The sequence below is a fragment of the Gorilla gorilla genome, chromosome 5, assembly GCF_029281585.2.
Source record: "Gorilla gorilla gorilla isolate KB3781 chromosome 5, NHGRI_mGorGor1-v2.1_pri, whole genome shotgun sequence".
Taxonomy (NCBI): domain Eukaryota; kingdom Metazoa; phylum Chordata; class Mammalia; order Primates; family Hominidae; genus Gorilla; species Gorilla gorilla.
Window position 1 is genome coordinate 59787464 of NC_073229.2, and position 23814 is coordinate 59811277.

At 45.5% G+C, this 23814-nt stretch overlaps 1 protein-coding gene and 1 non-coding gene across 3 annotated transcripts in view; both read right to left on the reverse strand.

Moving 5' to 3' along the window:
- The window catches only part of CCND3 (cyclin D3), a 114422-nt gene that overhangs the window by 63904 nt on the left and 26704 nt on the right, over positions 1-23814 (reverse strand). The window lies entirely within an intron of this gene.
- Positions 20267-20373, reverse strand: LOC115935059 (U6 spliceosomal RNA). The gene has a single exon (XR_004070775.1). It is a non-coding gene; the product is annotated as a U6 spliceosomal RNA (small nuclear RNA).

Genomic DNA, 23814 nt, shown 5'->3' on the forward strand with positions numbered 1-23814 from the left:
GTTCAAGTGATTCTCTTGCCTCAGCCTCCTGAGTAGCTGGGATTACAGGTGCCAACCACCACGCCCGGCCAACGGGGTTTCACCATGTTGGCCAGGCTGGTCTCGAACTCCTGACCTCAGGTGATCCGCCTGCCTCGGTCTCCTAAAGTGCTGGGATTACAGGCGTGAGCCACCGTGCCCAGCTGATACCCAAAATTTTATAGCACTTACATCATGCCAGTCCCTGGTCTATGCATTTTTTTTTTTTTTTTTTGAGGCAGAGTTTCGCTCTTGTTGTCCAGGCTGGGGTGCAATGGTGCGATCTTGCCTCACCGCAACCTCTGTCTCCGGGGTTCAAGTGATTCTCCTGCCTCAGCCTCCCGAGTAGCTGGGATTATAGGCATGTGCCACCACACCTGGTTAATTTTGTATTTTTAGTAGAGACGGAGTTTCTCCATGTTGGTCAGGCTGGTCTCAAACTCCCAGCCTCAGGTGATCCGCCCGCCTCGGCCTCCCCAAGTGCCGGGATTACAGGTGTGAGCCACCGCGCCTGGCTGGTCTATGCTTTTTATTATATTAACTTCCTTAATCTAAACCCCAGAGAGGTATTACTATCCTTATATTACTGATGAGAAAACTGACATGAAAAGATTAAGTAACTTGCCCAAGGTCCCACAGCTAGAAGTGGCCAACGTAGGATGTAAACCCATCAGAATTTGTGCTGTGGCTGGGCATGGTGGCTGAGATAGCGCCATTGCGCTTCAGCCTAGGCAATAAGAGCAAAACTCTGTCTCGAAAACAAAAAAAATTTATAGAACTATAGACTTAAGATCTGTGTATTTTGCCAGATGGAGTTTCACTCTTGCTGCCCAGGCTGGAGTGCAATGGTGCAATCTCGGCTCACTGCAACCTCCGCCTCCTGGGTTCAAGTGATTCTCCTGCCTCAGCCTCCCAAGTAGCTGGGATAACAGGCACCCACCACCACGCCCGGCTAATTTTTGTATTTTCAGTAGAGATGGGTGATCCACCTGCCTCGGCCTCCCAAAGTGCTGGGATTACAGGCATGAGCCACCATGCCTGGCCGATAATTATTCTAAATTTTGATACAATAATAATTTGTTTCCTATAATAATATAATAATTATAAATTTCCATCTCGCAAATAACAAAGGTACAAAATACATAAAGCTAAACTTGGTGGCTCATGGCTCACACCTATAATCCCAGCACTTAGGGAAGCCAAGGCTGGAGGATCACTTGAGCCCAGGAGTTTGAGATGAGCCTGGCAACATAGTGAGACGTCATCTCTACAAAAAATTTAAAAGGCCGGACATGGTGGTGTGCACCTACAGTCCCAACTTCTTTGGAGGCTGAGGCAGGAGGATTCTTCGAGCCTAGAAGTTTGAGTTTGCAGTGAGCTATGATCGTCCCACTGCACTCCAGCCTGGGAGACAGAATGAGACCCTGTCACTAAAATAAAATAAAATAAATCCACCATCGGAGTAGGATATTTTAATACATCTTTTGCAGTAATTGATAGAGAGGGCACACAAAATTCGGTAGGGATTTAGATGATTTCACAATAAGCTTGATCAAAGTGATGTAGATATATTTATATAGGCCTGTGTATGTGTGTGTGCATATGTGTATTGGAGAATACACATTCTTTTCAGGGTACAAATTTACTACATACTAGGTCATAAAGCAAGTCTCAAAAACATTTAAAAAAAATCAGTATTATAGAGATTATATTAAAGGACCAAAATCCAAGATAGCTAGAAATCATCAAGTCTCGTGGAAATTTGAAAACATACTTTTTTTTTTTTTTTTTTTGAGACAGAGTCTCTGTCGCCCAGGTTGGAGTTCAGTGGCGCGATCTCGGCTCACTGCAAGCTCCGCCTCTCGGGTTCACGCCATTCTCCTGCCTCAGCCTCTCCGAGTAGCTGGGACTACAGGCGCCCGACACCACACCCGGCTAATTTTTTGTATTTTTAGTAGAGACAGGGTTTCATCGTGGTCTCGATCTCCTGACCTCGTGATCTGCCTGCCTCGGCCTCCCAAAGTGCTGGGATTATAAGCGTGAGCCACCGCGCCCGGCCTGAAAACATACTTTCTAATAACTGGGTGAAACGAATCTTTTTTTTTTTTTTTTTCTGAGACGGAGTTTCACTCTTGTTGCCCAGGCTGGAGCGCAATGGCGCAATCTCGGCTCACCACAACCTCTGCCTCCCAGGTTCAAGCGATTCTCCTGCCTCAGCCTCCCTAGTAGCTGGGATTACAGGCATGTGCCACCATGCCCAGCTAATTTTGTATTTTTAGTAGAGACGGGGTTTCTCCATGTTGCTCAGGCTGGTCTCGAACTCCCGACCTCAGGTGATCCGCCTGCCTCGGCCTCCCAAAGTGCTGGGATTACAGGCATGCCACCACGCCTGGCCATGAAACAAATCTTTAATGGAAACTTTTCAAGAACTAAAACTTAAATGATAATGAAAATATCACATATTAAAACTTATAGGACATCTATAGGTCGGGCAAGGTGGCTCACGCCTCTATCCCAGCACTTTGGGAGGCCGAGACGGGCAGATCGCCTGGGGTCAGAAGTTCAAGACCAGCCTGGCCAACATGGTGAAACCCCATCTCTACTAAAAATACAAAAATTTAGCCAGGCATGGTGGTGCATCTGTAGTCCCAGCTACTGGGGAGGCTGAGGCACAAGAATTGCTTGAACCTAGGAGGTGGAGGTTGCAGTGAGCCCAGATCACGCCACTGCACTCCAGCCTGGGCGACAGAGCAAGACCCCATCTCAAAAAAAAAAAAAAAAAAAAAAAGCTTATAGGTACCTCCCCAGAAGAAATGAAAACGTATGTCTACAAAAGACTTGCTCAAGGATATACATAGGTGCTAATAGTCAAAAGCTAGAAACATCCCAAATGTCTATCAACAAGAGAATGGATAAACAAATAGTGCATATACATCCATACAATGCAATACAAGTTAGCAATAAAAAGGAACAGGTTGCTAACACATACCACATATACTAAGTGAAAGAAGACAGGCACAAAGAGAACTGATACTGCATGATTCTTTTTAGATGAGGTTCTATACATGTACAGTCTTAACAGGGGTAAACTCTGGTGATAAAAAGGAGACTGAACCAAAATGGGCCCCATGGGCGGGGAGCAGTGGTGCACATCTGTAATCGCAGCTACTGGGTGGCTGAGGTAGAAGGATCACTTGAGCTCAGGAGTTCAAGGATAGCCTGAGCAGCACAGCAAGACTCCATCTCAAAAAAAGCGGGGCGGGGGGCGGAGTGTGCCTGAAACTTTCTAGGATAATAGAACTGTCCCATATTTTGATTCAGATGATGGCAACATGGATGTGGATGTTTACATTCGTCAAAATTCATAGGGCCGGGCACGGTAGCTCATGCCTATAATCCCAGAACTTTGGGAGGCCGAGGTGGGTGGATCACCTGAGGTCAGGAGTTCAAGACCAGCCTGGCTAACATGGTGAAACCCCTTCCTTATGAAAAATACAAAAATTAACCAGTCGTGGTGGTGCATGCTTGTAATTCCAGCTAGTTGGGAGGCTGAGGCAGGGGAATCGCTTGAACCTGGGAGACAGAGGTTGCAGTGAGCTGAGAAAGCGCCATTGTACTCCAGTCTGGGTGAGAAGAGCAAAACTTTCTTTAAAAAAAAAAAAAATTCATAGAACTGTAGACTTAAGATCTGTGTATTTTGGCCAGGCATGGTGGCTCACACCTGTAATCACAGCACTTCGGGAGGCCGAGGTGGGCGGATCACTTGAGGTCAGAAGTTCGAGACCAGCCTGGCCAACATAGTAAAATCCTGTCTCTACTGAAAATACAAAAATTAGCTGGGTGTGGTGGTGCATGCCTGTAGTTCAAGCTGCTCAGGAGGCTGAGGCAGGAGAATCGCTTGAACCTGGGAGGCTACAGTGAGCCAAGATTGTGCCACTGCACTCCAGCCTGGGCAACAGAACAAGACTCCATCTCAAAAAAAAAAAAAAAAAAAGATCTATGTATTTATTTTATGATATGTACATTCAATAAAGAAAGCAAACTTATACAATGCAGCTAAAACAACACTTACAGGGAAATATATAGCCTTAAGTGCATGTATTAGAAAAGAGAGGGCTGGGCGCGGTGGCTCACACCTGTAATCCCAGCACTTTGGGAGGCCGAGGCGGGTGGATCACAAGATCAGGAGATTGAGACCATCCTGGCTAACGTGGTGAAATACCATGTCTACTAAAAAAATACAAAAAATTAGCCTGGTGTGGTGGCGGGCGCCTGTGGTCCCAGCTACTCGGGAGGCTGAGGCAGGACAATGGCATGAACCCGGGAGGCGGAGCTTGCAGTGAGCCAAGGTCACGATACTGCACTCCAGCCTGGGCAACAGAGCTAAACTCCATCTCAAAAAAAAAAAAAAAAAAAAAAAAAAAACCAAAAAAGAGAGAAAAGAGAGGCCGGGCGGGGTGGCTCATGCCTGTAAACCCAGCACTTTGGGAGGCCAAGCCAGGCAGATCACCTGAGGTTGGGAGTTTGAGACTGGCCTGACCAACATGGAGAAACCCTGTGTCTACTAAAAATACAAAATTAGCTGGGTGTGGTGGCACATGCCTGTAATCCCAGCTACTTGGGAGGCTGAGGCAGGAGAATCGCTTGAACCTGGGAGGCAGAGGTTGAGGTGAGCCAAGATCGCGCCACTGCACTCCAGCCTGGACAACAAGAGCGAAACAACGTGTCAAAAAAAAAAAAAAAAAAAAAAGAGAAATATTCAAAATTGATAAACCAAGCACAGAACTTACGAAGTTAAAAAAAAAAGAACAGCAGAGGCCAGGAGTGGGGGCTCACACCTGTAATCCCAGCACTTTGGGAAGCTGAGACAGGTGGATTACCTGAGGTCAGGAGTTTGAGACAAGCCTGACCAACACGGAGAAACCTCATCTCTACTAAAAATACAAAATTAGCCGAGCGTGGTGGAGCATACCTGTAATCCTAGCTACTCGGGAGGCTGAGGCAGGAGAATCACTTGAACCCCGGAGGTGGAGGCTGCAGTGAGCTGATATCCAGCCATTGCACTCCAGCCTGGGAAACCAGAGTGACTCTGTCTCAAAAAAAAAAAAAAGAACAGCAGAATAAGTCTTAAGAAGAAGAAAACAATAAAAGCAGAGGACTAATGAGACAGAAAATAAACAGTAGAAAAGGTCAGTAAAGTTAAAAGTTTAACATTGTGGTTCAGGCCTGTAATCTCAGCACTTTGGGAAGCTGAGGCAGGCAGATCACTTGAGATCAGGAATTTGAGACCAGCCTGGGCAACATGGTGAAACCCCATCTCTACAAAAAACACAAAAATTAGCTGGGCTTGGTGGTGGCATGTGACTGTAGTCCCAGTTACTAAGGAGGCTGAGGTGGGAGGATCACTTGAGCCTGGGAGGTTGAGGCTGCAGTAAACCATCATGCCACTGCATTCCAGCCTGGGCGACAGAGTGAGACCCTATCTCAAAAAAAAAAAAAAAGTTTAACATCAAAAAGACTAACAAAACAAACAAAACTTAGGTAATATGATCAATAAAAAGAAGATTCAGATCAATGACATTAGAGATCTTAAAAGTTATATATATATGTGTGTGTGTGTGTGTGTGTGTGTGTGTGTGTGTGTGTGTGTGTATATATATGTATATATATTTTTTTTTCCTGAGACAGAGTCTCACTATGTAGCCCAGGCTGGAGTGCAATGGTGTGATCTTGGCTCCCAGCAACCTCCACCTCCCAGGTTCAAGCGATTCTCATCCCTCACTCAGCCTCTCCAGTAGTTGGGATTACAGGCGTGAGCCACAGTTCCTGGTCCAAAGTGATATGTTTAAATCTATGGCAGAGGGTTAAAAGATGAGAAAACTATAAGCAACTTAGTGCCAATAAATTTGATACAGACAAATTAGATGATATTATAGAAAAACATAATTTACCAAAAACTACCTCAAGAAGAAAGAAAAAACCTCAATAGTCCTATATATATAGAATAACTCTACTTATGGCTGGGCTTGGTGGCTCATGCCTGTAATCCCAGCACTTTGGGAGGCCCAGGTGGGTGGATTACGAGGTCAGGAGTTCAAGACCAGCCTGGCCAAGATGGTGAAATGCTGTCTTTACTAAAAATACAAAAAAATAGCCAGGTGTGGTGGTGGGCACCTGTAATCCCAGCTACTCGGAGGCTGAGGCAGAGTACTGCTTGAACTCAGGAGGCAGAAGTTGCAGTGACCTGAGACTGCACCACTGCACTCCTTCTTGGGCAACAGAGTGAGACTCCATTTCAGGAAAAAAAAGAAAAAGAAAGAATAACTATTTATTATTATCCAAACCAGTATATCTTTTAAAGTGAAAGGGAGTACCATTTATAAATATGCCAGGATAACAACTATAACCTGGCACTAGCCCAAGCAAACAAGGACATATGGTCTATTTATCTATAGTCATAAACACAAATTAAATCAGTAATTTAAAATCTTCTTACAAAGAAAACAGACTCAGAATATTTTACAGGAATATTCTATCAAACATTAAAGAAAGCATCAATTCCAATTTTATGTTGACTTTCATAGGTATTAAAAAAGAAATACTTCCAACTCAGTCAGCGAGGTTAGTAAAATCTTAATTCCAAACCAGCCAAACATAGTATGAGAAAGAAAAATTAAAGGTTAATGTCACTAATGAGCATATATGCTGACACCTTGCTCAAAATATAAGCAAACCAAACCCAGCAGTATATAAACAAGATAATGTATCATGTCCTAATTGGATTTATCCCGGAAATGCAAAGAAAATTTAACATAAAAAATTACTGGGGCGAGGTGTGGTGGCTCAGGCCTGTGATCCCAGAATTTTGGGAAGCCAGGGCAGGTGGATAATTTGAGATCTGGAGTTCGAAACCAGCCTGAGCAACATGGTGAAACCCTGCCTCTACTAAAAATACAAAAATTAGTTGGGCGTGGTGGTGCACGCCTGTAGTCCTAACCACTTGGAGGCCGAGGCATGAGAATCGCTTAAACCTGGGAGGCGGAGGTTGCTATGAGCTGAGATCGTGCCACTGCCCTCCAGCCTGGGAGACAGAGTGAGACCCTGTCTCAAAAAAAAAAAAAAAAAAGAATAAATGTAGGCCAATTGCATTGGCTCATTCCTGTAATCTCAGAACTTGAGGAGGCCAAGGTAGGAGAATCACTTGAGCCAGGAATTTTGATAACCCTCGGCAACATGGTGAGGGTTATCTATCATGTTATCTATCGTCAACATGATAGAGTTTTGCTCGTTGCCCAGGCTGGAGTGCAAAGGCGCAATCTCAGCTCACTGCAACGTCCACCTCCCAGATTCAGGCGATTCTCATGCCTCAGCCTCCCAAGCAGCCAGGATTACAGGCACCCGCCACCATGCCTGGCTAATTTTTTGTATTTTTAGTAGAGACGGGGTTTCACCGTTCTGGCCAGGCTGGTCGAACTCCTGACCTCAGGTGACCACCCGCCTCAGCCTCCCAAAGTGTTGGGATTACAGGTATGAGCAACCGCGCCCAGCCTGAGACCCCATTTCTACACAAAAAAATTTTTTTAATTAGCAGGGTGTGTTGTTGTGTGCCTGTGGTCCCAGCTACTTGGGAGGCTGAGGGGGTAGGATTCCTTGAGCACCAGAGCTCAAGGCTACAGTGAGCTATGATTGCACTGTGGCACTCCAGCCTGAGTGCAGACCAAGACCCTGTCTTAAAATAATAATAATTATTATTATTAATGTAATTTATAACACTCATAGATGAAAAACAAAAACTCATATCATCTCATCTCAATAGATGTAGAAGCATGTGATAAGATTTAACAACATTAAGGTAGATTTAGAGGTTTAAAAAAAAAAGATTTAACAACAAACTAGAAATAAAGGAAACTTCCTTTATCTATTAAAGAGCATCTACCCTAAACCTACAGCAATCATTATTATGAGTGGGAAGCCATTAGAAGCATTATCCTTTAAGTTCAGGAGTAGGGCAAGGATGCCTGCTGTCCTTGCTTCTAGCTGACATTAAATTGGAGGCTCTAGCAAAACACAAAACAAAGGAAAATAAATGAAAGTTATAGAATTGAAAAAAAACAACTTCATTATTAATAGATGATATGACTGTCTACATGGAATCTCTTCAAGTCCACAAATTATTAAAATTAATTAGGCGGCCAGGCGCGGTGGCTCATGCCTGTAATCCCAGCACTTTGGGAGGCTGAGGCCGGTAGGTCACGAGGTCAGGAGATCGAGACCATCCTGGCTAACACGGTGAAACCCCGTCTCTACTAAAAATACAAAAAATTAGCTGGGCGTGGTGGCGGGCGCCTGTAGTCCCAGCTACTCGGGAGGCTGAGGCAGGAGAATGGTGTGAACCCGGGGGGCAGAGCTTGCAGTGAGCCGAGATCGCTCCACTGCACTCCAGCCTGGGCGACAGAGCGAGACTCTGTCTCAAAAAAAAAAAAGAAAAATTAATTAGGCGAATGATAAAATGAACACAACTCATAGTATCTCAATGAGATTTGTTAGAGGGATGGCACAGAAAAGGGAACACAGGAAGCTCCTATATAACTGGTGACATATTGCTCAAGTTGCAGGGTATGTTTAGTTTTATTATACTACTTCATAATATACATACACACATGTATATATACACCTACATACATATATATGCACTTATATTCTTTTGTGTATATATGCTTCATAAGTCAATTTTAACATTTGAAACAACATGTTTTTACTTTCTATATTGTACACTTATTGGTTGTTTCATTGTTTTACAACAAAAATGTAAAAAGGTCTGTGTTTTTAAAAATGATTAAAGAAAGAAAAAGAACAAAAGGAAATGAAGGGAGGCTGGAATTTCACCAAGAGCTTGATAGATGGGCGGGTGGATGGCCATGAGGGTGGCTAGTAAGGCCAAGTCCAATTGAAGTCAGGACAAGGGCTTAGTCAAGGACTGAGCAGAGGCTGGTAGAATTGGAGGGAAGTCTGATAGCACTGACCTTTAAACGGGCAATTTTTAAAGACTGGCAGGAGGCGGAGCCCAAATGCAGGGGGTTAAATGGTGAATGAATAAATAGCAAAAAATTGGAAACTACCCAAGGGCCTAACAATCAGGGCCTGGCTAAGCAACCATAGTACCATTCATAGAAAAAATGATGCTGTGTCCATACATAGGCGGGCTTATAAAATTAGGTGACGTAAAAAATTTCAGGACACAAAATAGCATTTGTGCAGATTACAATTATGAAAGGACATGCGTGTGCTGCGAGAGCCAGAAAGGGCTGGACAAGATCGAGAGCAGCTCACGGATGCTGCTTTAAAGTCTATGGGATTTTCTTTCTTTTTTGGAATGCTGGCGATCCACAAACAAAAGCACATAATGTTGCTTTAAAATAAAAAGAGTGGCTGTTGAAGAAATGGAGACAGCAGGTGAAGGCCACTCAGTGAAGAAACCTGACGGTGACAGGAAGAAATGAGCCGGCAGAGCAGCTGGCGGGGTGTGAAGGCTGGGGACAGCAGCTGGCGGGGGAGCCGGGGGCTGGGGGAAGTGGGGAGAGGAAGAAAGGAGGCTGTTCTGTTTCCTTTATTGCCTATAGCTCTACCTTATTTTTTAATATAAAAAATAGTAGTATCTCTTGGCTAGGCGCGGTGGCTCACACGTGTAATCTCAGCACTTTGGGAGGTCGAGGTGGGCAGATCACCTCAGGTCAGGGGTTCGAGATCAGCCTGGCCAACATGGCGAAACCCCATCCCTACTAAAAATACAAAAATTAGCTGGGTGTGGCGGGCGCCTTTAATCCCAGCTACTCGGGAGGCTGAGGTAAGAGAATCACTTAAACCCAGGAGGCAGAGGTTGCAGTGAGCTGAGATCATGCCACTGCACTCCAGCCTGGGCAACAAGAGCGAAACTCTGTCTCAAAAAAAAGAAAAAGAAAAAGTACCTCTTGAGACAAATTCAAACAGTCCAGAGTGTGTATGTATAAAGTGACAGAACCCTCAGCCTCACCCCCTAGTCCCCACTGTCAACAGCTTAGTGTGCAGCTTTCCAGAGCTGCACCATTTTCTTTTACTTGCAGTGCATTCATTTTTAATTACAAAGTAAGATAGGCTGGTTTTTAATTACAAAGTAAGATGGGCTTGTTAAAATGTAGGATTAGAGAAAATAAAGAGTGAAATATTCTATCCTGCTGAAATCTCCCAACAGAGCTGACTGCTGTTGATTGGTCTGGAAAGGGTCTATGTGCATGTAAATACTTATGTATATATTCGTTTATGGTTTTATGGTTGGTTGTTTTTACAGAAGCAGGAACATTTCCTACCTATAGTTGAGCAGTTTCATGCTACATCATGGTGGATCCCTCCCAAGTCACCACTGCCTAACATTCCACAGAATATAGTTGAAAGGTAAACTTCAGGGAACACAGGGGCATCTCTTTCCCTATAATTGGCAGGAAAGGAGCTCTAGAAACAAAAGGTTCAAGATGGAAGGAGGTATTGCTTGGAGGGGGGGTGCCCGTGGGGATAGGGAACATGCAGACAGAGAGGGTCTTCTTTCCGCCTTCTTCTCTTAAGCCAGAGTCCCATCCAAATGTAGCTAAGGTATACAGAAGTATAAGGGGGAAGGGTTGTGATTAGAGCCTGAGTGATAAGGGTCACTACTGGGGGCTCAACTTCCTTGAGTGGACTGCTCTTCCCTCAACTGTGCCTAGGTCAGGCCTACTTATCAGAAACCTTAAGGGGAGGCTGGGTGTGGTGGTTCATGCCTATAACCCCAGCACTTTGGGAGGCCGAGGCAGTTGGATTGCCTGAGCCCAGGAGTTCAAGACCAGCCTGGGCAACATGGTGAAACCCCGTCTTTACAAAAAATACAAAAATTGGGCCAGAAGCAGTGGCTCACGCCTGTAATCCCAGGGCTTTGGGAGGCCGAGGCAGGCGGGTCACCTGAGGTCAGGAGTTCAAGACCAGCCTGGCCAACATGGTGAAACCCTGTCTCTACTAAAAATACAAAAATTAGCCAGGTGTGGTGGCGGATGCCTGTAATCCCAGCTACTCAGGAGGCTGAGGCAAGAGAATCACTTGAATCTGGGAGGCGGAGGTTGCAGTGAGCCAAGATTGCGCCATTCCACTCCAGTCTGGGCAACAAGACCGAAACTCCGTTTCAAAACAAAAAAAACAAAACAAAACAAAACAAAAACACAAAAAACAAAAATTAGCTGGGGGTGGTGGCGCACGCCCATAGTTCCAGCTACTCGGGAGGCTAAGGTGGGCAGATCGCTTGAACCCAGGAGGTGGAGGTTGCAGTGGGCCAAGATTGTGCCACTGTCAACTCCAGCCTAGGTGATAGAGCGAGACCCTGTCTCAAAAAAAATAAACAAACAAAAACCTTAAGGGGAGCCCTAGAATAGTGATTCTCAAAGTGTGGTCCCTATACCAGTAGAAGCAGCATCAACAACTTAGAAATGCAGATTATTGGGCCCCACTCAGTCCTACTGAATCAGAATCTCTCAGCAATCAGTGTTTAACAGGCCCTCCAAGGAATGCAGGCTAAGCTTGGAGAACCTTTGTTCTAGAATGTGGATTTGGGTGTGATTTCTTCATCCCTCAGGCACCCCCATGTTCATTCTCCTAGAGGACAAGCAGGAGTCAGCCCTGAAGGGGATGGGTTATCAACTTCATAAGTGGTTTCTTCTGTGAGCTTAGAGGTTGCAGGCAAAGTCAGTGACCTAGGTAGTACCTGGGAGAGCCCTCCTTCTCTTCTCATGACAACAATTCCATCTCTTCACACGCCCCCCAAATAAAACAGAAAGGGAGGGGGCAGTGGAAACCTACTGCTTTCCACTTTCCCATAACTGTGTCCCCTGCCCTGGGGCACTGCCCTCTGCAGCATGGAGGACAGAGTAGGGAGTGAAGCTTTTGAATGAGGGGGAGGAAATGGGATGTGGCTTCATGTGGCTGGGTTGGGGGAGGGAGTTGGAAGGAGAGGAGGGAGGGAGAGGAAGAATGTCCTCATTTCACCCAGCTGCCTGGGCCTGCACCTGTTCAGCTGAGGCCCAAGGAAAGACACCAAGCCCGATAGTAAATGAAACATGGCCCCACCCCATCTAGCGGGGCCCCTTCCCACACTGCAGCAGGGCCGGGTTAACTGACAGGAAAACTGTGAATGATTTCAGGTGGCTGAATGAGGGGCTGGGGAAACAGCTGTGCTCCTCTGCGGGGTGGAGCAACTGTCTTCTGTCACCCCCAGGCTCTCAGAGCCTCGGCAAGGTCAGCAGGAGTCAGATAGGTTGGGACCTGCTCAGACACCTTCTCCTACTGAAAGTGACATCACTGCCATCAGCACTGAGGAGGTTCCGGGTGGTTAAGCCCTACAACATTCCACAACATTCTTTAGTTCCTCTATAGGCAACTACCTTCTTCTTTTTTTCTAAATAGACTGTTTTTTAGCGCAGTTTTAGTTTCACAGGAAAATTGAGAGGAAATATTAAGTTTCCTCTTGGTCTGTCCTCCATAGAAACACTTCGGGAGTTCATCCAAGTAGTCAATCGGTCATTTCACAAGGATCCAATGAAGGCTTTCAAAAGTGATTCTCGAATCTGTAAGAATAACTGGTAGTGAATGAATGAATGAATGAATGAATGAATGAATGAATGGATTTTTCATTGACTGATTGATTGACTGAGACAGAATCTCACTCTGTCACCCAGGCTGGAGTATGTTGGTGCAATCACAGCTCACTGCAGCCTCAAACTCCTGGGCTCAAGCAATTCTCCTGCCTCAGCCTGCCAAGTAGCTAGGACCACAGCAAGTACCTAGGCCACCATGCCTGGCTAATTTTAAAAATTTATTTCTAGAGACGGGATCTAACTTTGTTGCCCAGGCTGGTCTCAAACTCCTGGCCTCCAGCAATCCTCCTGCCCCAGCCTCCCCAAATGCTGAGATTATAGGCACGAGCCACCAAGCCTGACTAACTGGGAATTTATTAAAGAGGCAAGCCCTGGTCACTCCACCAGAGATTTTGATTCAGGAGGTCTGGAGTGGGGTCCAGGATTATGTATTTTTGACACAGTCTGCAGGAGATGATACATTTGACATAATGGGCCCTAACTGGAGAAACTCAGGCATGGTGTCAGATACAAAGGGTTAGTAAATTGCTCTGGTGGGAAAGAAGGAAGCAGTGAACATTAAGGACCAAAATCCTCCTACCTCCACCACCCCAGAATTGAAGATGCAGAGTACTGAGCCCTCCACCTGCAAATGCAGACAGCCATGAACAGATGGGTGTAAACTGAGGCAGTGGAGGGAGAGGGGTACTCCCAAGCCCTGAAAATCTCAGAGTAAGAGGCCACCGACGACAGCGCTCACCGGCGCTGAGCTCCCTTCTACAGAAACCTGCAAAGACTCAGAGCGAGGAGGAAATACACCAGGAAAATGTCACAGGATCATCTCGAGGTAAGGTCCTGAGCAAGGTAGCCTTTCCATGCCTGCATTTCCTCATCTGTCAAATTCGGAGCATGATGGGCTCTGTCAAACAGGGTTACAGGCATTGAGCCACTATGCCCAGCTGCATTAGCTCATTTTTTGACTTTGCTTAAGAGTTCCTTGCCCACTCTTCAAAAATGTTGATGTCATGGAAGACAAAAACTAAGGAATCATTTCAGGTTAAACAAAACTTGGGGAGACAGGACAACTGAATATAATCCATGATCTGGGACTTTGTTTTCATTTCTGTAAAGCATAACATTGGAGACCAGCCTGGCCAATATGGCAAAACCCCATCTCTACTAAAAATACAAATATTAGCTGGGCGTGGTGGCAGGCGCCTCTAATCCCAGCTACTTGGGAGGCTGAGGCAGGAGAATCACTTGAACCTGGGGTGGGACGGGGACGGGGAGTGGAGGTTGCAGTGAGCCAAGATCACACCACTTCACTCCAGCCTGGGTGAAAGAAGCTCTATCTCAACAATAAAATAAAAATAAAAAACAAAAACAAAAAAATTAGCCAGGCGTGATGGTACGTGCCTGTAATCCCAGCTCTCGGGAGGCTGAGGCAGGAGAATCACTTGAACCTGGGAGGTGGAGGTTGTAGTGAGCAGAGATGGTGCCACTGTACTCCAGCCTGGGAGACAGAGTGAGACTCCTCTCATATAAATAAATAAATAAAATAAAATGATGAGTGAAGGAGTTCTGAGAACTTGTGATTTCTACATGTTGGAATTCTGCTTATGCCCTTGGTGGTTGTTGGCTATTAAAATGTGGGTAGTGTGGAATTATGTACATTACAAGATCTTTGCAGAAAATCCTTTTTTCTTCTCATGCATAGTATGACCTGGAACTAAAAGGAGCTGCACATATAAATTGATCCAAGCTTCTACCAGATTCATTATATGCTATCCTGACACAGATGAATCCAGGCTCTTCTTATATACTTCTGGAGATGAGAAAGTCACCCCCTCTCACAGCCTGTTCTATTACTGGTCAGTTCTGACCACTAGAACATTCCTTGACCTACTGAGCTGAAACCTTCCTTCCTGGAGCCTCTCTACCCACTGGTCTGGTCCTGTTTTCTGGGTAGTGGGGCCTCTACCCGCTGATCCTGGTCCTATTGCCTGTTTAGGGGCAATACGGGACCCCTAATGATCTTAGTCATCCTTTCCTAAATAAGTTCCAGTTCATCAGTGTCTCTCTAGAGTGTAAATGCAGTGCCCCAGGATCCAACTTGATAATCAGATAGCAGAGGGAACATGATCTCCCAAGTGCTGGACATTCCATTCACACAGCCTAAGGTAGAGTTGGGCTTTTTTCAAAATTGAATCACACAGTTGATTCATGAGTTTAGAGCCAACTTAAACCACGGTTTTCTCTTGTGAACCATGGTTAACTGCCGTTGGTCTCAGCAGTTTTCACTATGAGACATCCCATTGTATGTTCGTTTGCTTATTGTCTGTCTCTAGATATTGCTAGAATGTAAGCTATAGGAGGGCAGGGTTGTTGGCTTGTTCTGAATCCCCAACACCTAGAACAAACAAGTCTTGGTGCATAGTAGACATTCAATAAATACATGTTGAGCAAATAAATAACTGTTAAGCCACATCTCATGTATCCTGTATTTCTATAATTTATTTGTAATTCACACCCAGTCTTCTAACAAGAAGGTTTGAGGTGATTGCTTTGCAGAATCCTTTTGTTAACTTCAGAACAAACTTTGTTCTTGTTGAATTTTAGATTGTTAAATTTTCATCATTAGTTCAGCCTATTGAGATCTAATTTCTGGCTCTCTCAATCGACATTTCAGCAGTCCCTTCCAGCTCCAAGCCATTCATTCAAGAATGACTCAGGGCCGCGCATGGTGGCTCACACCTGTAATCCCAGCACTTTGGGAGGCCGAGGCAGGCGGATCACGAGGTCAAGAGACTGAGATCATCCTGGGTAACATGGTAAAACTCCATTTCCACGAAAAATACAAAAATTAGCTGGGCGTGGTGGTGTGCGCCTGTAGTCCCAGCTACCAGGGAGGCTGAGGCAGGAGAATGGCATGAACCCGGGAGGCGGAGGTTGCAGTGAGCCGAGATCGTGCCACTGCACTCCAGCCTGACAACAGAGGGAGACTCCATCTCAAAAAACAAACAAGGCCGGGCGCAGTGGCTCACGCCTGTAATCCCAGCACTTCGGGAGGCCGAGGCGGGCGGATCACAAGGTCAGGAGATCGAGACCATCCTGGCTAACACGGTGAAACCCCGTCTCTACTAAAAATACAAAAAAAAATTAGCCGGGCGAGGTGGCGGGCGCCTGTAGTCCCAGCTACTGGGAGGGCTGAGGCAGGAGAATGGCGTGAACCCCGGGGGGCGGAGCCTGCAGTGAGCCGAGATGGCGCCACTGCACTCCAGCCTGGGCAACAGCGAGACTCTGTCTCAAACAAAACAAAACAAAACAAAACAAAACAAAACAAAGGCCTCCCTATCTCCAGAATGGCAACAATATATTAACTCCCTTAGTGTATAGTCTTTCAATCAGTAAAACAAAACAAAATGCCATTAACAACTCTATTTCAAAGAATATATTAATGGCATTGGAAAATGCTCATCCTATATACATACCAGGTCAGTGGGGGATACAAAACTGTAACACAGCACATGATCCCAGTTACAGGAAAATAGTTGTCTACATAGAAATAAGATGGGAAGGAGCTGGGTATGGTGGCTCATGCCTGTAATCCCAGCACTGGGAGGCTGAGGTTGGGGGATGGCTTGAGCCCCGGAGTTCGAGGCTTCATTGAGCTATGATCAAGCCACTGCACTCCAGCTTGGGTGACAGACTAGAAGGAAATATACCAAAATGTTAACAGTGATTATTTCTGAGTAGTGGTTCATTTTCATTTTATTCATTATATTTTTCAAAATCTCTTATTATAATAAGCAAGTATTTCCAACATATATACTTGTTATCCTTGTTATTATACCATCATCTGGATCACTCAGCCATACATATCTTCACTAAGGCAGTGAGAACCCAGGTGACACCTTCCTGAAATTGATCCTGCCCTCAAAAAGTTTCTAATCAATATGAATAGCAAATATACATGTACATGCACACACACATATTCATTTTAATCCTACAACAATCCTTCTATTTTTATCTTCATATTCTAGATGAAGAAACTGAGGCTCAAAGAGGTTAAAATAACTTGCTCAAGGTCATACATCTAGCATGAATCTGGGCGAGGATTTTAAACCCAGGCAGTCCAGCTCCGGAATGGACACCCTTAACCACTCTGCCATGCATGTAAACTCGAAGTAGCGCCACCCGAGGATTGATGATTCTGAGTGAGTGGTGGGGGCTGTAACAGGAGGCAGGGGAGTCGACATTAGCTGAATGAGGACTATGTGACAAGTGCTTGACATACATTACCTCATTCAGGTCCTGCAACTACCCTTGCAAAAAAATATTTTATTTTTAAAAAAGTTATGGCCAGGCACAGTGGCTCATGCCTGTAATCCCAGCACTTTGGGAGGCCGAGGTAGGAGGATCATAGAGACCAGCCTGGCCAATATGGTGAAACCCCATCTCTACTAAAAAATACAAAAATTAGTGAGGCACGGTCACACGTGTCCTGTAGTCCCAGCTACTCGGGAGGCTGAGGCAGGAGAATCGCTTGAACTCTGGAGTTGGAGGTTGCAGTGAGCCTAAATCGCGCCACTGCACTCCAGCCTGGGCGACAGAGGAAGACTCCTTCTCAAAAAAAAAAAAAAAGTTGGGTGGGCCCAGTGGCTCATGCCTGTAATCCCAGCACTTTGGGAAGCCGAGGCAGGCAGATCACGAGGTCAGGAGATGGAGGTCATCCTGGCTAACACGGTGAAATCTCGTCTCTACTAAAAATATAAAAAATTAGCCAGGCATGGTGGCATGCACCTGTAGTCCCAGCTATTCCGGAGGCTGAGGCAGGAGAATGGCATGAACCCGGGAGGCGGAGCTTGCAGTGAGCGGAGATCACGCCACTGCACTCCGGCCTGGGCAACAGAGCAAGACTCCATCTCAAAAAATAAAAAAAAAAGTTATGTTTTTTTAAATTGACAAATAAAAATTGTACAAATTTATTGTGTGCAATGTGATATTTTGAAATATATATATATTGTGGAATGGCTAAATCAAGCTAATTAACATATGCATTGCCTCACATTTTTTTGTGTGCGTGGTGAGAACATAAACACTGCTCTCTTAGCAGTTTTCACGTATACAATACGTTTTTATTTTATTTATTTTTTAATTTTTTTTTTTTTGAGATGGAGTCTCACTCTGTTGCCCAGGCTGGAGTGCAGTGGCGTGATATCAGCGAACTGCAGCCTCTGCTTCCCAGGTTCAAGCGATTCTGCCTCAGCCTCCTGAGTAGCTGGGATTACAGCTGTGTGCCACCACCCCCAGCCAATTTTTGTATTTTAGTAGAGAAGAAGTTTCACCATGTTGACCTGGCTGGTCTTGAACTCCTGACCTCAGGTGATCCACCTGCCTCAGCCTCCCAAAGTGCCAGGATTACAGGCGTGAGCCACTGCGCCCAGCCACAGTGTTTTTTACTAACCATAGTCACCATGTTGTACGATATGTCTCTTGAACTTATTCTTCCCATCTAGCTGAATTTTTGTATCTTTTGGCCAACATAAAAAGATATTATTTTCATCTTTGTGTTATAAATGAGGAAATTGAGATTCAGACAGGGGTTTGAATCTCTGCTGTGATAATTCAAGTTTACTAATATCTCTGTCCTTCAGTTTCCTCCTCTACAACAAGGGATAATAATAATTCCTACCTCACTGACAGTTGGGAAGTATTAAGTGAGAAAGTAGACTCATAACACTCAACACGGTGCCTAGCATATGGTAAATGCTTGATAAATGTTAGCTGCTATTACTATCTATTACTTTTTTTTTTTTTTTTTTGAGACGGAGTTATTGCCCAGGCTGGAGTGCACTGGCGCCATCTCGGCTCACCGCAACCTCCAGCTCCCCGGTTCAAGCAATCTCCCACCTCAGCCTGCCGAGTAGCTGGGATTACAGGCACCCGCCATCATGCCCGGCTAATTTTTGTATTTTTAGTAGAGACAGGGTTTTACCATGTTGGCTAGGCTGGTCTTGAACTCCTGACCTCAAGTTATCCAACCGCCATGGCCTTCCAAAGTGCTGGGATTACAGGCGTGAGCCACCACACCCAGTCTATTATTATTCTTGATTCCAAAGTTCACACTCTCAACTACAACATAATGACCTGCTAAGTGGGCAAAGGAGAAAAATTAATTCTGAATGATGCCTTGGGGAAACGTTAGATAAATGAGTGGAGTCACAGAGGAGTGACGTCTGAAGGGGCCTTGATAGAGCAGCATCTCACACGGCAGAGGAGGGCAGGGGCATGTCCTGGAAGTACAGAGGGACAAGGTCTGTTTCTGTCCCTTGCCCTGGCCCTCCCCCACACAGCATCCTGCAGGTCTCCACCTCTGTCCCTCACTGTGCCCTGCCAGTACTCCCGCCTGCAGTGCCCATGGTCCCCTGCCTCAGCTGTCTCCCTAATCAGGGGCCCACAGCCTCTCCAGCAGGGAGTGGGAGCCCCTGGCACTTGGGTCCTGGGAGGGCCCCTGATAAACAGCTGGAGCTCTTGTTCGCAGAATCTGTCATCTCTAAAGGAAAAGCAGAAACAAACCACAGAACCAGGGGAGCTGGCTGATAATGAGTCACATTGCTGCTGGCAGTTCTCCACTCAGTCCTCTGGCCTCTGCATCTGGGACTTCTTGCTTGTCCTTCAAGATCCACTGCAAAAATGTCTTGTCTCCACAAAGGCTTCCTTGACTGCATCCCCAGCCACCCCACACCCTGCAAGCTTCCATTGCATCCAGCACAAGATCCACTACTGCCATGTATTGCACTAAGTGGAAACTGGTCAGGTTGTGGGGTCCCAATCAGCCTGTGAGCTTCAGAAGGCAGGCATTGTGTCTCATGGACCTAGCCCAAAACAGAAGTGTCTATGGAAATAGTGTGATGACCTGAGTAAAATATGGGTGGAATGTGACATAGGCATTTAAGAAATCTATATATTGACATACAAAAAACAGTTTATTAAAAGGTTGTGTAGGTAGAAGGCAAAGGCTGGAAATTTTAACTTTTTCCAAAATAATAATTAACATTTTATATTTTAGCAACAAAATGTGGCCGGGTGTGGTGGCTCACGCCTGTAATCCTGGCACTTTGGGAGGCCGAGGCAGGCGGATCACGAGATCAGGAGATCAACACCATCCTGGCCACCCTGGTGAAACCCCATCTCTACTAAAAATACAAAAATTAGCCGGGCATGGTGGCACATGCCTGTAGTCCCAGCTACTCAGGAGGCTGAGGCAGGAGAATCCCTTGAACCTGGGAGGTGGAGGTCGCAGTGAGCCGAGATCGCACCACTGCACTCCAGCCTGGGTGATAGAATGAGACTCCGTCTCAAAATAAATAATAAATAAAAGTAAAATGTCCACCTGAGAAGCCTTTATTTGTTTGTTTGTTTGAGACAGAGTCTTGCTCTGTCACCCAGGCTGGAGTGCAGTGGCACAATCTCGGCTCACTGCAAGCTCCGCCTCCCGGGTTCACACCATTCTCCTGCCTCAGCCTCCCCAGTAGCTGGGACTACAGGCGCCTGCCACCATGCCCGGCTAATTTTTTTGTATTTTTAGTGGAGACGGGATTTCACCGTGTCAGCCAGGAAAAAATACGGAACGCTTCACAAATTTGCATGTCATCCCTGCGCAGGGGCCATGCTAATCTTCTCTGTATCGTTCCAATTTTAGTATATGTGCTGCCAAAGTGAGCACCTGAGAGGCCATTTTTATTTCACTTGAGAGATCTCAGAAAAATGCCTTTTCCTTTAGTTTTATATACCTGACACAAAATTGAAAAAGCTATCTCCAGTCGGGCCTGGTGGCTCACTCCTGTAATCCCAGCACTTTGGGAGGCTGAGGCAGACAGATCACCTGAGGTCGGGAGTTCGAGACCAGCCTGACCAACATGGAGAAACCCCATCTCTACTAAAAATACAAAATTAACCAGGTGTGGTGGCGCATGCCTGTAATCCCAGCTACTCAGGAGGCTGAGGCAGGAGAATCACTTGAACCCAGGAGGCAGAGGTTGTGGTGAGCTGAGATCGTGCCATTGCACTCCAGCCTGGGCAGCAAGAGCGAAACTCCATGTTAAAAAAAAAAAAAAGAAGAAGAAAAAGAAAAAGATATCTCCCACTACTTTTTAAATACTGTAACTAAATATTAAATGTTAAGGTTTTCAACTCATTTTAATTAATCAATGGAACATTTCAGTCATGTTCTAAAATATACAAATTAGATATTCTTGTGTTTTGGGGCAAACTACTCCATATTTTCTACCAGTTGTTATAAAATTGCAATCTATAAATAAGTATATCATCAATGGTATGGATTCAGTTTGTATAATGTCAGATACTTAAGTAAATTCACATAGCATAAAAAATGTAAAACAAAAAGGAAATGTAGGCCTGGAGCGGTGGCTCCCACCTGTAATCCCAGCACTTTGGGAGGCCAAGGCAGGCAGATCACTTGAGGTTAGGAGTTCGAGACCAGCCTGACCAACAAGGTGAAACCCTGTCTCTACTAAAAATACAAAAAATTAGCCGGGTGTGGTGGTGTGCACCTGTAGTCCCAGCTACTTGGGAGGCTGAGGCAGGAGAATTGCTTGAACCCGGGAGATGGAGGTTGCAGTGAGCCGAGATCGCACCACTGCACTCCAGCCTGGGTGACAGAGCAAGACTCTGTCTCAAAAAAAAAAAGGAAAGGAAATATAACACCAGGCATGCAAAATGGTCCTAACTTTGTAAAAAGAGAAATGATTGCATGTGAGCAGTATTCTATGATCCTATTTTAAAAGAATGAAACTATCAGTGAGTTTGTAGGCACAGAAAAAAAGGTTCAGAAGGACATCTAGTAACCCTTAACACTGATTTTCCCTGAGGGATAGGACTTAATGATTGGGGTGGAATTTAAACTTTTATTTTCTTCCCATTTGTAATGTGTTTTTACAATAAGGAAGTTTGTTTTATATTTATAATTACAATTTTTACTATTTAGTTTAAAAGTTAAATCTAAAAATTAATAATTTTTAAATTAATAAAGATGTAAGATTAGAAGGAAATCACAAAATGTAAACCAGGGCTGTCTTTGGGTGATAAGAACTATGGGTGATTTTTCTAACTTTTTCCTATTTTCCATATTGTCCAAATTCCTAAAAATAATCATCTTATAATTTTTTTAAAAACCTTGCCGGGAGCGGTGGCTCACGCCTGCAATCCCAGCACTTTGGGAGGCCGAGGCGGGCGGATCACAAGGTCAGGAGATCGAGACCATCCTGGCTAACAAGGTGAAATCCTGTCTCTACTAAAAATGCAAAAAAATTAGCTGAGCATGGTGGCTGGCGCCTGTAGTCCCAGCTACTCAGGAGGCTGAGGCAGGAGAATGGCACGAACACAGGAGGTGGAGCTTGCAGTGAGCAGAGATCGTGCCACTGCACTCCAGCCTGGGTGACAGAGCGAGACTCTGTCTCAAAAAAAAAAGAAAAGAAAAAAGAAAAACCTTAAGAACAAAGTCTTAATAAATGAATGCACGTTTCCCTAGCTCTTCTTGGCGCCTGCATCTGACCCAACATGCAGAAGGTTCTTGGCTCTCTCTCTGTCCTCCCTTGCTCCACTGTGTTGATCAGGTCCCCGGAAGGACTCTGTATGGTTCCAGCCTTCATCCACATGCCCTCCCCAGATCTAGACACTTGGGATGATGGTGAGGGGCTGAAGCAAGAATCCCTGGCCTTGCCAGGATGGTCATGGCTCCTACCCTACCCTTGCCTTGCATCCCAGCCCTCCAAACTCTACCAGTCAACCTCTAAAGACCACTCGGCTCTCCGGGAAGCCTTCCCCTCACCCATAGCCTCCCCTACTCCCCTTCTCTCAGAATTCCCACAGCACAGAGAGCCTGCACTCCAAGACTTCATGAGCAGTCACCCCCTTTATCCAGTTTCACTTTATTTATTTATTTATTGAGACGGAGTTTCGCTCTTATTGCCCAGGCTGGAGCGCAATGGCATGATCTCAGCTCACCGCAACCTCTGCCTTCCGGGTTCAAGTGATTCTCCCGACTCAGCCTCCCGAGTAGCTGGGATTACAGGCACGTGCCACCATGCCCGGCTAATTTTTGTGTTTTTAGTAGAGACAGGGTTTCTCCATGTTGGCCAGGCTGGCCTCAAACTCTTGACCTCAGGTGATCTGCGTGCCTCGGCCTCCCAAAGTGCTGGGATTATAGGCGTGAGCCACCGTGCCCAGCCTCAGTTTCACTATCTTTGGTTTTAGTTACCCATCGTGCAGTACAAAAAGATATTTTGAGAGAGAGAGAGAAACAGACCACATTCACACAACTTTTATTACAATATATAACTGTTCTGTTTTATTATTAGTCATTGTGGTTAATCTCTTACTGTACGTAATTTATACATTAAACTTTATCATTGGTATGTACGTATAGGAAGAAACATAGTATACAGAGAGTCTGGTACTATCCGTGTTCCAGGCATCCACTAGGGATCTTGAAGAAGGGGGACTAGTATTTGCCACCTTCTGTTCTGTTTCCCCTCACTCATCTGTTGGACCAACTTTTCCTAAGAGAATATCCTACAGAGTGATGGGCACTGTTGGAGAAACACGGACGGGCCCAAAGGCACAGAGCAGTCATCCTTCACATGTGTTGAATGAATGAGAGAAGGGTGGAAACCAATGAGACACAGAGCCTGTCCTCAAAGAGCTCCTAGTCTAGTAAGGACAATAATAGGTGTTGTTACCCACACATAATACACACTAGGAAACACCACCCAGGAGGCAGGGTATGTGGGAGGAGGAACTGGGTGGATTTAAACTGGGCTTTGAAGACTGGTCAAGTTTGGATGGAGAGAGGAGGATAAAAGGGCATTCCAGGAAGGGGGACAGTGTGCACAAAGCAATGGAAGCAGGAACACCCCAGGATCTATCAGATCTAGCTAGCAGGGAGAGGGTTATAAAGATTCACTGTGGGTAAAGGCCTGGAAAGGTGAGTTGAGCCCAGATCCTAGGAGAACAGAACACCAACAGAAGGTGAATTTGATTTTGCAGGCCCTGGGAAGCCTCTAACAGTCTCTGAGCTTTAGAAATGTACAGTAATCCAGGTGGGTGCCCATAAAGGGCTGAAGGAGGCTGGCAGCCACAGGGAAGA